The sequence below is a fragment of the Delphinus delphis genome, chromosome X (genome assembly GCF_949987515.2).
Source record: "Delphinus delphis chromosome X, mDelDel1.2, whole genome shotgun sequence".
Classification (NCBI taxonomy): Eukaryota; Metazoa; Chordata; class Mammalia; order Artiodactyla; family Delphinidae; genus Delphinus; species Delphinus delphis.
Window position 1 is genome coordinate 87,146,712 of NC_082704.1, and position 14,541 is coordinate 87,161,252.

The 14,541-nt window shown below is 40.3% G+C and overlaps 1 long non-coding RNA gene across 1 annotated transcript in view; it reads left to right on the forward strand.

Annotated features, from left to right (window-relative positions):
• LOC132418885 (uncharacterized) overlaps positions 1–14,183 on the forward strand; it is a 92,934-nt gene extending 78,751 nt beyond the window's left edge. The window contains exons 3-5 of the long non-coding RNA XR_009518048.1: positions 433–518; positions 7,675–7,843; positions 12,556–14,183. This is a non-coding gene — a long non-coding RNA (uncharacterized lncRNA). The remainder of the gene's footprint in view (positions 1–432; positions 519–7,674; positions 7,844–12,555) is intronic.
• The last annotated feature ends 358 nt before the right edge of the window (positions 14,184–14,541 follow it).

The following is a 14,541-nucleotide window of genomic DNA, read 5'->3' on the forward strand; positions in this document are numbered from 1 at the left end:
ATATCAAAGGTAACAGAATTGCTCAGAGACAAGAATTATTTCAAATAATTTATGAACATAGTATTTCAACTGTACTGAAGTCAAAAAGAAGTGAAAAGAATCTTAAATGTTACTTTGTAGTTTTATTGTTAGTGGTAGCATTGGTATTGAAATTTTGAAACTCATGTAGGTGTATGTTTTGTATTATAGATAAAGCAAATAAGTAATTATGTTAATTATATATAGAACTAAAATCTTCAGTATAATAGGAAATAAATACATGTATAAAATAACTTTTGAAAAAGCCTTATAATGTTAAATTTGAATGGAAAATATCAGTATGATCTCATGATTAATATATATCATATATATCAAGCATGATATCATGATTAATATATATATAATATATGTTATTATATATATAAAAATATAAAACGTATATATATTTTTCAGGACCAGCGACATAATTTGTGTGACCCAGTGCAAAACGAAAATGTGGGGCTATTTGTTCAAAAACCAGGAATAAAGTGCCATTAAAGGTAAAACATAAAGGCTTTTCCTTTCTTCTACAGTCTCTCACTCACTCAGCTTGTCATGGTGTTTTTTATTTGCCATTTAATGGTGTTCTAAGTAAAGAAAAATTAAAAATTTAAATTATTAGCATGAATTTTACCCTTAGTCTTTATATTGTACAATGTCAGTTTTAAAAGCAAATGTAAGAGCATTTGACTTGCATGTGGAATAGCTGAAACGTCACAATTTGTATTTTGTGACTTATCCTGGAGACTGTCTTGAGCTGGCCGGAAGAGACTAACACAAACCAGATTTAGGAAATGCGAAGGAGGAAGAAAAGGTATCCCTTTGCATGGGATACTTAGGAGGCAAGTACAGATGCTCCCAGGCCCCCAGGGGCCCTGCCCTGTGACAATGGGGCATGACTAATGTGATATGATGTACACCCCGGGCCAGGGGCAGGGAAGTCAAGCCAGCCATTTCCCCTTCCTATGGGCCTGCTGCTCCAACTCAACAGCTAATGGGAGACCTCCAAGCATATTGGAACTTTAGTGCTGGGATACACTAGTGATCTGGATTGGTGGTGGGGGAGAGGCTATCCTTGCTTGGTCACCTGCTAAGTGTGATGTGGCACTGCTAACCTGGGGTGGGGACACCACCACCATGCCTTGTCCCAAGATGTTGTGGGGCAAATGCACCCAACCCTACCTTCCCTACACTCATACCCAGGCTCCCATTCGGGACAGAGGGCAGCCAACAGTGGTTGCTAGGAAGGGTTGGAGATGGGGAGGCTGGGCAGGGCCCAGGGCACCAGGAGGCACAGGAGCAGCCCCTGGGAACCTGTCCTGGGGACCCAAGCATGAACTGAGGCTCCAAGCCCCTGGCGCATGCTCCATTATCACATTGGACTCTACTGACCAAATACAAATATAAAGATAAAATTGCAAATAATTTCAAGACAGTGATTACAGAGTATTAAATTCCAAGCACACGGCCCTTCTGGGCACAAGTGCCTGTATGACTGTCCTGGTAGCTTGCCCATGAAGCTGGCCCATCTATTTCATAGCGCTGTTCACTTCTCTGGTCTAGAAGCAATGACATCCCAATAGCAATAAGCTTACATTGAAACCACATCTTGGTTTCTAAATTCCCTAATAGAAGGAAACAGTGCTTCTTGGAGAAATGGCTTATTTCTGGCTTGGTACAGACAATATGTAAGGTGAGGCTGGGGCTTCTTATGCCAGAAATTAAGAAAGCACCAAAAGACCAATGGGAACAGTTGAGCATCAAGAGGAAAAATGAATGCCTTTGCTTATGATGATTGAATAAATTAAAACCATGAGTATCATGAGTCCCTCATGACACTCAAATGAGAGAAAAAACTCATTAGTGATTGGTGATGACTAATTATACAAACACTTTATTCTGAAAATTGGCAACCAAAGGAAAGAGTTAAGCGTTTACCCCGACTTTTAAGGAAAAACTTGTTTGCCTCCTTTTGATTCTTCTTTATAGAAGAATGCCAGCTAACAGTTGCAAATGAATTTTTACAGTAGCATCATTTTGGCATCTTCCAAGAATATAATCCATTCAGGCAAGGATCATTAAGGAATGCTAAAACAATTGGGTGACATTGATGGAGGCCGTATACTTATGTGGTATCTAAGTATCACCCCTCAAGTTCCTTTTTAATTACAAAGAGAAAAACTTAGCTTGGTTGTCATGACCTTAACCCTGTGATCACAGTTAACACCACTTACAGTGAGGTAGACTGAGGCTATGTGGTGTAATATGATGTGATGCAATATGAAGACCACAGTGTCACCTAGGTAGCATTCTTGCCAAAAATGTTTAACCTGAATCTAATCAAGCCTCTAGACCTAACATCCAGTTTATAGCCTAGTTTACTAGGCTGCCATAACACAGTACCACAAACTGAGTGGCTTAAACAACAGAAACTTATTATCTCACAGTTCTGGAGACTGGACGTATGAGATTAAGGTGTGGGTAGGGTTGGTTCCTTCTGAGGGCTGTGAGGATCTGTTCCATGCCACTCTCCTAGCTTCTGATGGTTTGTTGGCAATCTTTCATCTTCCTTGATGTGTAGAAGCATCACCTTGATCTCTGCCTTCATGTTCACATGGTGTTGTCCCTGTGTGCACATCTATCTCCACATTTTTCCTTTTATAAGGACACCAGTCATTTTGGATTAGGGACCCACCCTACTCCAGTATGACCTCATCCTAACTAATTACGTCTACAACGACACTATTTCCAAATAAGGTCATATTCTAAAGCACTGGGGGTTAGGGCCTTATAGAGGAGGAAAAATAAATTTCCCTCTACCTTTCTAGGTTCTTGGCTGAGACCTCCCTGTAATAAAAAGACAGATGAACAAGAGAAAAACAAACAGAAGTTTAAGAACATGTATACTGCCTATTTACATGGGAGAGACCCAGGAAAGCTGAGTAATCCCCCCAAGTGGCTCAAGCCACCACCTTAAATACCATCTGCAGCTAAAGACAAAGACAGATGGGAGGACAGGGGAGGCAGTTATGGTAGGCTACCAGGAAAAGCACAAGGAAAATGAAGTAAAAAAGGGTATGGTTGTTATGAATATTTGAGTCCGTGCCTTCTCCACTGATAAGAGTTTCCAGAGGTTTAGTCATCATCTCTTCCTGGTACAGAGAGGGAGACACCCTTACAAATGGAGACCTCCCTTATAAATGTAAATGTCCCTTACAAAGAGTAACTTCTACTTGGTTTTCAGAGCTTTTCCTATGTCTGCACTTTCTTAAAAAACAATCAACCAAAAATAATCCTTATGCCAAAGAGGCAGATTTTAAGGTGACAAATTCTGCACACCTTCAGCTTCAACGTATGATTTCAGGGGACAGACACAATTCAACTCATAACAACAGGAAATCTAGGAGAGAGAAGAACAAGTTAAATATCACCACAAAGAAATAATCAGACAAGTCCAGAATGTGAGACTTCCTATAAAGTCTCTTCAGAAAGATAATGTCATTTATAAAAAGAAGTAGGGGGACTATTCCAAAAAGACTAAAGAAACCAAATGTATGAATTGTGATTGGATCCTGGTTTAAAAAAGAAACTGCTATAAGACATTATGATGGAAATTGGGGTGATTTGACTATGGTCTGGGTATTCTAAGAGTTAAATGATATTATGGAATTACTGTTAATTTTCTTAGGGGTGCTCGTTCTGTGATAGCTATATATGAGAATGAACTTATATTAGGATATGCAGGCTAAAGTGTTTGGGGTGAAGTGTCATGATGTCTCCAATTTACTTTTATTTTTATACTGCAGTCTTTTAGGAATTTTATCATTTTATTTAATTTTTATTTTATATTGGAGTATAGTTGATTTACAATATTGTGTTAGCTTCAGGTGAACAGCAAAGTGATTCAGTTATACATATATCCATTCTTTTTCAGATTCTTTTCCCAATAACTCTACGGTTATTACAGTAGAGTTCCCAGTGCTATACAGTAGGTCCTTGTTGATTATCTATTTTATATATAGTAGTGTGTGTATGTTAATGTCAAACTCCTAATTTATCCCTCTCCCACCCCTTTCCACTTTGGTAACCATAAGTTTGTTTTCTATGTCTGTGAGTCTGTTTCTGTTTTGTAAATAAGTTGATTTGTATCATTTTCTTAGACTCCACATATAAGTGATATCATATGATATTTGTCTTTGTCTGACTTTCTTCACTTAAAATGATACTCTCTAGGTCCATCCATGTTGCTGCAAATGGCATTATTTCATTCTTTTTTATGGATGAGTAGTATTCCATTGTGTGTGTGTGTGTGTGTATATATATACCACATCTTCTTTATCCATCCTCTCTTGATGGACATTTAGGTTGCTTCCACGTCTTGGCTATTATAAATAGTGCTGCTATGAATATTGGGGTGTATGTATCTTTTCGAATTAGTGTTTTTGTCTTTTCTGGGTATATACCCAGGAGTGGGATTGCTGGGTCACATGGTAGTTCTATTTTTAATTTTTTAAGGAACCTCCATACTGTTCTCCATAGTGGCTGTATCAATTTACATTCCCACCAACAGTGCAAGAGGGTTCCCTTTTCTCCACACCCTCTCCAGCATTTATTGTTTGTAGACTTTTTGATGATGGCCATTCTGTCTGGTGTGAGGTGATACCTCATTGTAGTTTTGTGTGTGTGTGTGTGTGTGTGTGTGTGTGTGTGTGTGTGTGTGTGTGTGTGTGTGTGTGTGTGTGGTACTCAGGCCTCTCACTGTTGTGGCCTCTCCCTTTGCGGAGCACAGGCTCCAGAGCGCAGGCCCAGCGGCCATGGCTCACAGGCCCAGCCACTCCGCGGCATGTGGGATCTTCCCGGACCAGGGCATGAACCTGTGTCCCCTGCATCGGCAGGCGGACTCTCAACCACTGTGCCACCAGGGAAGCCCCCTCATTGTACTTTTGATTTGCATTTCTCTAATAATTAGTGATGTTGAGCATCTTTTCATGTGCTTGTTGGCCATCTGTATATCTTCTTTGGAGAAATGTCTGTTTAGGTCTTCTGCCCATTTTTGGATTGGGTTGTTTGGTTTTTTTTGATATTGAGCTGCATGAGCTGTTTGTATATTTTGGAGATTAATCCTTGTTGGTTGCTTCATTTGCAAATATTTTCTCCCATTCTGTGTGTTGTCTTTTTGTTTTTTATTTATTTTTAAAAATTTTTATTGGAGTATAGTTGCTTTACAATGTTGTGTTAGTTTCTACTGTACAGCAAAGTGAATCAGCTATATGTATACATATATCCCCTCTTTTTTGGATTTCCTTCCCATTTAGATCACCACAGAGCACTGAGTAGAGTTCCCTGTGCTCTATAGTAGGTTCTCATTAGTTATCTATTTTATACATAGTATCAGTAGTGTATATATGTCAATCCCAATCTCCCAATTCATCCCACACCCCCCTTTCCCCCTTGACACCCATATGTTTATTCTCTACGTCAGTGTCTCTATTTCTGCTTTGTAAATAAGATCGTCTATACCATTTTTTTCAGATTCCACATATATGCATTAATACATGATATTTGTTTTTCTCTTTCTGACTTACTTCACTCTGTATGACAGTCTCTAGGTCCATCCACGTCTCTACAAATGACCCAATTTCGTTCCTTTTTGTGGCTAATATTCCATCGTATATATGTACCACATCTTCTTTATCCATTCGTCTGTCGATGGACATTTAGGTTGCTTCCATGACCTGGCTCTTGTAAGTAGTGCTGCAATGAATATTGGGGTGCACGTGTCTTTTTGAATTATGGTTTTCTCAGTGTATATGCCCAGTAGTGGTATTGCTGGGTCATATGGTAGTTTTATTTTTAGTTTTTTAAGGAACCTCCATACTGTTCTCCACAGTGGCTGTATCAATTTACATTCCCACCAACAGTGCAGGAGGGCTCCCTTTTCTCCACACCCTCTCCAGCATTTATTGTTTGTAGATTTTCTAATGATGCCTATTCTAATCGGTGTGAGGTTATACCTTATTGTAGTTTTGACTTGCATTTCTTTAATAACTAGTGATGTTGAGCATCTTTTCATGTTCCTCTTGGCCATCTGTATGTCTTCTTTGGAGAAATGTCTATTTAGGTCTCCTGCCCATTTTTTGATTAGGTTGTTTGTTTTTTTGATATTGAGCTGCATGAGCTGTTTGTGTATTTTGGAGATTAATCCTTTGTCAGTTTTTCGTTTGCAAATATTTTCTCCCATTCTGAGGGTTGTCTTTTTATCTCATTTATGGTTTCCTTTGCTTGCAAAAGCTTTGGAGTTTAATTAGGTCCCATTTGTTTATTTTTGTTTTTATTTCCATTACTCTAGGAGGTGGATCCCAAAAGATCTTGCTGTGATTTATGTCAAAGAGTGTTCTGCCTATGTTTTTCTCTTAAGAGTTTTATAGTATTCGGTCTTACATTTAGGTCTCCAATTTACTTTTAAATAGACCAGCAAAAAAATGTATATACATACATAAAGCAAATATGTATGTACAGTGTGTATATAGATAAAGCAAATATACCAAAAGGTCAGCATTTGTTGAATTTAAATGGTGGGTATATGGGGTGTTCACAGTACTATTTGTTCAACTTTCCTGTATGTTAGACATTTTTCATAATAAAATGTTGACAGCAAATAAAGAAAAAAGTTTTTTTTTTTTTTAAAAGAGAAGATTCTGCCCACCAACTCTCAAGTGAAAATGGAAAAATTCAACAGGCTTAAAGTACAGAAGGCGAAAATCCAGTTAGTGAAAAGGAGAAATTCGCCGTCAAGGTTGTTAAACAGTTGGGCTGCTTTCCAATTGATTCCTTTCCTCAAAGTCTTCATTACTGGGAGTTGGAAGCTAGAGTACAAGGCTCTCAATCAAGATGATTTGAGGGCCCCCCAAAGACCTGTTGACCTCTAAATATCTCCCCTGCTGGCTTCCCATGTGGCCTGAAATCCCTGTAACCTGGGTCAGTTCTTAGGAATAAAGTATTTTCTCACTATTCTGGGGCCTCCTTTTAAAATGCAAAGCTAGGAGGATGCTGGGGCCCATTAAGTGGGAACAATTGTCTTCGGAGCCAGTGCCCGCCCAGAGGCCCTCCATTCTAATAGCTCCTTTCCCAACCTCTTACCACCGCTGTGACTGGACAATACGTGCTCTAGGAAACTGAAATTGGACAATGTGTGCTCTAAGCAACTTCTTAGGTGAGGATACCATTTCAAGAAAGCTTACTTTTCGTGAATAAAATGGGGTGCATAAGGTCATTGCTGTTTTTACTTTGTCAACTGGGTGGCCTCTGAAAGCTTCTTAAAACACTTCAAAGGAAGCCTTCTCAACTCTTCCAGCCCTCCACCCCTTCCCTTTGTAACTGAATTCTTACTGACCCCGAAGCTTTTCACTGAATGAAGAGTTTCCAAGGGGTCTAAAAAATACCTGAGACAATTAGAGAAATGAAAACCAGGGGGTCAAGATGAATTGACCCTTGGCGGAGGATTTACATAAATAGGTCCTAACCTCTGGCTGTGAATAAAAGATAAATGCCCCATTAGGGTCAGAACCACAGTTCAAGGGCGTTTGCAGGGCCAAGCCTGGCTTCTCTGCTATGTCAGGAATTTCAGGAATGCCACTGATCATTGTGTGTTGGCAGAGCGCAGGGGGTTGCAGGCCGGATAACAGAAACCCAGCCCTGCCCACTGGGTGAAGCTGCAGCTCTCCCACACAGCGATCTGCAAATCGAGAGCGTGAGAAACCTGCAAGTGGAGAGAGGAGCCAGAAGTAATGCCTTCGAAAATGGAACGGATGCCTTCTCCTGAAAGGTGACTAAATTCATGTTTTGGATGGTGGTATTAACCTGTAAGATTAGAGGGGAGAAAGGGCATGTCCCCTGAGAAGAGCCAGTTCGCTCCCCTTACCTGTAGATCAGATGACCCCGTGCTAGCCTCCTGCAGCCTGAAGGGCTCCACCACGTTTCCTTCTGCTGCTACCCAATAAAGAAGTCTTACAAGGGTGTTACAAGACAATTTTTAGAAAAAAGGTAAAATCCTGATCCTTATACAGACATAAAAATGAACATGTGTTAAAGATTTTATTTTACTCGTAATAACTGAGGGAACTAGGCACGTGTTATAACTGATTTAAAAAAGAAGCAGCCCAGATTTATAGGGAGTAAAGAATGTTGAAATGAATTACAAATGGAGGCAAACGTTCCCCGCCCCCAGCCCCCCACAATGAAGGAGGTAAGTTGAACCAGGCAGGACAGAATTCACATGTCTATCCTTTCTCTACAACTTACAGAGTTATAGAATAGCTCCTGTAGGAAACAAGTGCTTTAGGCAATAAAGAGTTTTCCCCTGAAGTATGAATTTTCTCTACAAGGGCAAGAAATTTTGCTTTCTACATATTGCCTTAAGAGAAGTGTCCCCTCTATCTGCTTACCTCTAACCCCTGCCCTGTCTCCGCACTCCCCCCTCCACCCCCCAGAAAACCGTATGTGTACTTTTTAACCAAAGACTGAGGTGGGCTTGAGAACCTTTGGCCAAAGTTGATTTCCCTCTTCCACAATTTTCTACCTTATTTTATTTCTTTGTCACATAAAGATGCATAGAATCCTGGTTGGGTTGTTCCTTGGCAAGATGAGAAGGATGACGAAGATGCTGCTTTGCCCATGTCATCTTGCTCTCTGTCACACCTCTTGCACTCAAGAGAAATCACAAGGAGAATGGGAACTTGGGATGGGGAACCCACTTGCTCTGCAGCTGTTTTGGCCAGCAGATGCCTTAATCCTGATGGCCATTTTGGGCTTATTTTGCTGAGAGTCTCCAAAGTGACCCATTGCATCATGGAGACAAAGAGCAGGGATATCTTGGATTCTACTGCTTAGAAAGTATGTCTTTTTTTCCCCTGTTGCATCAAAGAGATCTGTCAAGCTTTCTAAAAGTACTAACTCTGACCTGATATCTAAAGTAACAGATGGAAATATGGGCTCTTTAGATGGAGCTCTTTCCCCAAACCTGTATCTAAGTGAAGAGGTAGAGATTCAAAACAAAACCATGTTGGAGAATTACTTCTCATTCCTGGATTTAATGTCTTATTTTTATATTGTTGCATAAGAAATTGACTCTAAAAAGCATCTGTTTTCGAATTGGGGAAATATTGTTCTAGGCTCATTTATTTAAAGACAAACAACCAAAAACACCAAACCCACTAGCCCAGGCTTTGATTGACCACCTCCTCCCCCTCCCCCATTTTCCTCTGGAGCAGTGATTTTCGGGCCACTGCATGAATTTCAATCTATTATCTAACGAAGAACGCCGAGGCTGGTGATACTGAGAAAGCATGAGAGAAAAAAAGATATCACAGTGACAACACACTTCTGCAGAGTTACATCCGAAAGCAAATAAGTGACCTACTTACTGTTCTGTAAAGCACAGGGCAGATTCTCACGTGGAAAAATGCCCTCAGAAGTACATGGTATGGGTAAAAGAATTTATGCAGGGCTGTCTTCACATAGGCATGCAGGTATGTGAGTGTGGGTTAGCAGACATTCCTTTCTGACTCATTACCCATTTTGCCCCTGCATTCCCCATTCCTTAGTGCTTGAGGCACTTTTTTTTTCCAGATTTCCCTAGGCTGGGACAGAGATTGATGGTATCTTGGAGCTCTCTAAAGAGAAACTGTGCCCCTTTGCACTTTCCTTTTGTGGCTAATCATTAAGACTTGCTCCCAAGCTCTGTCATATGAGCATGGCACAGCTGCCTCTGAGCTGAGAGCTCTTACCTGTCACAGGCTCTGGTACATGTAGACTCTCCTGGCAGTCTGTCAGTCGATACATATTTTTTAAAAATATTTAATTTATTTATTTGGCTGCGTCAGTTCTTAGTTGTGGCATGTGGTATTTTCGTTGCCACATGTGGGATCTTCATTGTGGCATGTGGGATCTTTAGTTGTGGCATGCGAACTCTTAGTTGCAGCATGTGGGATCTAGTTCCCTGACCAGGGATTGAACCTAGGCTCTCTGCATTGAGAGCGTGAAGTCTTAGCCACTGGACCACCATGAAAGTCCCAGTCAACACATATTTATCAACTAGACAGACAGTGAGACAGACAGTAATTTAGGGGAGAAAAACTTTTACTCTCTCCTCTTCTGTTCTATAGCTGGGACCTGCGAATTAAAGTGACAAACAATAGATTCACAGGAGAAATTGATGTTAATATGTTTTTCATTCATGGGGGCTTCACAGAAAAGAAGTGAAATCCCCCAAAATTTATCAAGCTTGAGTGCTTATATACCATTTTAACAAAGGGTGATAAACTGTGACTAGGTAAAGGAAAGGGGGTTTGGGCTTTCAGGGGCAATAAAATGTAGGAAGGTGACTAGGAAATATGTGGGGGAAATTAATGGTGGACAAAGGCTATTTAACAGGTTTGCTTATGCAGACTCATCTTGGTACCTTCTCTGTCTCAGTGACGTGTTTTTGTCCTCTTCCTGGTATGGGAAAGGGGGACATGTTCACAAGGGAAACTTGTGAGAGAACTCTTCTTGTGATTGCTTTTTCTCAATTGTCTTCAGTTCAAAATAATCCTTATGCCAAAGTGGCATAATTTGGGGTGTCATATTCTGATCCCCTTCAGTGAGAGGCATCAGAATGTTTTACAGGGCTTTAAAATATAATACTTGTATCACTGGAATAAGGAAGTGAACTTCCTAGCATAGCCTAGAGATCCGGAGGCCGTGGTAGATGAGGCCAACTTCCCCCATTTGAGTAGAGGACTCAGAAGCCTGGGGAAGCCAAAAGCAGGGATGGGAGTCAAGGAGGAGGAGTTCCAGGAAGGGCCTGAGAAAGAGGGTCTTTGATCAAGCATTACCTGTAGGCCACAGCTGCCCCTATTGCCCCAAAGCTACATCCTGAGGCGGGATGAAGAAAAAGTCAAAGTTTAGCATCTTATATTCTGAAAAGAGACTGAGGGAGAGAAGAAGATGGAGAAAGGAGTAATGAGATGTGAACCCACTTTTGTGCCTCAAATTCCTGGGAGTTTCTCATTGGTTCCTGTGTTCTGTTGCTGTCTACCGTCTGCAAAGGAAGGATGAAATCGATTGCCTTGCAGGCATAGATATAATCACCAATGAAGGGGATGCTACCCTAGAACATGCTACCCTAAAATATGCCATTTTGGCATAAAGATGATTTGAGTTGAAGGCAATTGAGAAGCAGCAGACAAAGGAAGAACTCCCCCTTTCTGCCTAAAAGCAGGGCATAAATTTCCCATGGTAAAAGTGACATAAACTTCCATTTGTAAAGGTGTCCCCCTCTTCTATACAAGGAAGAGGACAAGACTCGTATCAGAGAGCAACTTGAGTCTGTATAACAGATTCTACTGAACAACCCTATCTACCATACATTTCCTAGTCACCTTCCCACAGTTTACTGCCCCTAAGAACCCAAACCCCTTTTCCTTGTCTAATCATTTCTCCACAATTTATTGCCCTTTGTTAAAAGATCTAACTGCCTTTGGGTTTCACTTTGTTTCTGTGAAGCCCCTGTGCACATAAAAATATTAGCATCGATAAAGAAACATATGCCTTTTCTCCCGTTAATCTGTCTTTTGTCAGTTTAATTCACAGGCCCCAAGAACAGAGTCTAAGAGGGTAGAGAAAATTTTTCCTCAGCTATACCACCATTAGTATTCCTTTGTTTGACTTTGTTTGATTGCTCAGGAAACAAGTTATTGGATTTCTTTCCCCCTGTTTCTATTAAACATATGGTTTACCATTGTGCTGGCTGAGTAGCAATTAGAGATCTCCATAGAGGCTCCTCTAACATGTTGCTTATTCTGGAAGACAGCTATTAAGACCCTCATGACCATGTGTTTAAAGTGTGCTGCCCTGAGGGATGCTGCTTTGTACCTTGGCAGTGTTGCCTTACTGAGTCCCAGCAGTCCAGGAAAATTCCTTGGATTCAGACTTTCCCATTATTCTGGAAAATTCATTTTTTCCTTTCTCCCACATGGGCCTGCTTAGACAGAGTGACTATAGACCACTGACTATAAAGTCATGGTCAATTAAAGAAAATGACTTCTCCATTTCATGCCTTCAGGGTTAATAACAGAGGCCCAGGGACTCCTGAGGTGTCCGAGGGAGGCAGTAGGCTAGTCTCCCAGTGAAACCAAGTAGAGAAAAGCAAAGAGAGGAATCATCATGGGGGCTGTTGTTTGAATTTTATGTTTGCAATTTAATTCTATAAATCAAATAAGGGAAATTCACACTGGTTCTGTATAGCACGTGATAAACCACAGCATTGCTACCAACAACTTTTTTCTCTCTTTATGATCAGTGGCCTCATCAAAAGTGCATATTTTGAGTTTTGCAATACCTGACACATAAGTTGTAAAGAAGAGGAGTTTTTCACAGGTTAAAGAGATATAAGGAAAGCAGCAAGATCTTATATCTGGAACATTTCTGAGGGGTATATGTTTATTAGAGTATCCAGTTATTCTATGACTAACTTCATTTTCTATGGTTTTTCTTAAGAAAACATTTGTGGAAGTATTCAGTTATGATCACAAACTACTTCTTGTGAATTATCTGTGATGACTACATTGATTTCCCCTGAAGATTTATACAGCCAGGATGTTTGAAAGCTTGGACATCATCTCCTCTGACATAAACAATTTTCTGTGAAACCTTTCCATGTTAACTTGTAGTACCTGATTCTCAAGCCTGATATACAATTAATGTATTCTCTTCTCCCACAAAATGTGTTTGTCGCTGTTTTGCTGTTATCCTCAAAGTATACACTTTCTTCTCCTAACCGTGGGCCCCAAATCCCACACAATGAGGGCGAACCACAGAGTAGCAGAGAGAAAAGAACATTGCTTTTCTTACATGAAGACTTTTCATCCAATTCCACCTCTCTGTTCTGTGGATACTATTTGGTGTTGGGGAAATAGTAGCATTCACAATTTGGTCTTCTAGATTTAATTTATACTACTTCAATTGGTGCCTTAAAAAAAAAGCACCTCAAAAAAGCAAAATGGGGTGCCCTAAATGCTGGGTTTTCTCCGCCTTTGGTCCAAGGGGTACCCAAGGCTCAGTGTATATTCATCATCACCAAAATATTGCCTTGTAGATATTTTTGAGAGCCAGAGATGAGTTTATAATGTTTTACAGGCCTGGTTTGGAGCTCTACATCCTTTTCCTTTTTGGTAGTCAACTTGTTATATCTGTGATGAAAACAGTCACTGTGTGTGCCTAAGTACATTCAGAACCAGAAACCAACAAAAAAATCAAGATTCCAATAACTCAGGAGAACCTACCAGATTCTGACCATCTGACAGTCTCATCTCGACACCTACCAGTCTTCACTGATCAGAAAGGTGATCAGAGCCCTGAGCTCTTGATTTTATCACAAAGCGTTTTTTCTTTGTGGGTACCTTGGATCTGGAGATAGAGCATCGGGCGATCAGATAAAGCCATGTGGAGGGCTGAAAGTTTGCTGGAATGATGCTTGGGGCACAGTTTATGCTGTTGGAGCATTTCCTGTGTGCACTTTGAAACCTCTGAACTCAGTTCTTCAAAGTGAGAGCTACCTTATTCTGTCTTTCCGCTGAACAATGCATCTGCCACTTATCATCTTGGTTTTTTTTTTTTGGCCACCTCCACCCTAATTGACTTAGCTAACATTGATTTATCAAAGCAAAAGCATGGCCCTGACTGAGTCATAAGTTACACTTTTACCTGACATTATCTGGACCTTTGGAAATGAAACATGCAAATAATGGACGTTTTGTGAACGGGTCTACACACACGCACATATATGTGTCTTTCTGTTTGCTTCATTCATCATGTTCTCTATACTCCCACTGTTTTTCTCCATACTCCCACTGTTCTTCTCCCCCCTCCCACCCCTTCTCACCCATAGTAGTTTAGGAGAGAGTTATGTTTTCTCATGAGCCAAAAGGTCATTTTTCAAGTTGAGCCCTGTTAACCTCAGTGACAAATGCTTGTTTTTCAGAAGTTTCCTCTTTGCAAAACTCTGTTTTTAGGACAGAAGATTTATTTCGCTTTAGAGAGCCAGTGTGGTAAGAGGAAACTGAAGCTGGTCTCTGGGTGTGTGTTTGTGCTAATTTGCTGTACAGTCAAATGTGGATATAGGTCAATAAAAGCTGTTCTTTGATCTATTGCTGCAAAAGATTCATTGTAAATACATTACTGGATACGAGGGTTATGGCTGTGTAACTGCCCCTTGCAAACAGTGCCGTGCCCTGTGCCATCCTTTAGCACGTACAAGAAGTGAGACATCTGGCTTCAACCTGCCTGGGTTTTTTTTTTTTTTTTGAGGTAAAAAACATAACAAAATTTACCATCTTAACCATCTCTTTTTTAATATTTAACAAATTTAATTTTTTTTAACATTATTTTGGTTCCAAAAATACCTGGCATGGTGGTTAAATATAACAACTGTTGCATCTTAACCATTTTTAAGTGTACCTTACAGCGGTGTGAAGTACAGCCTCC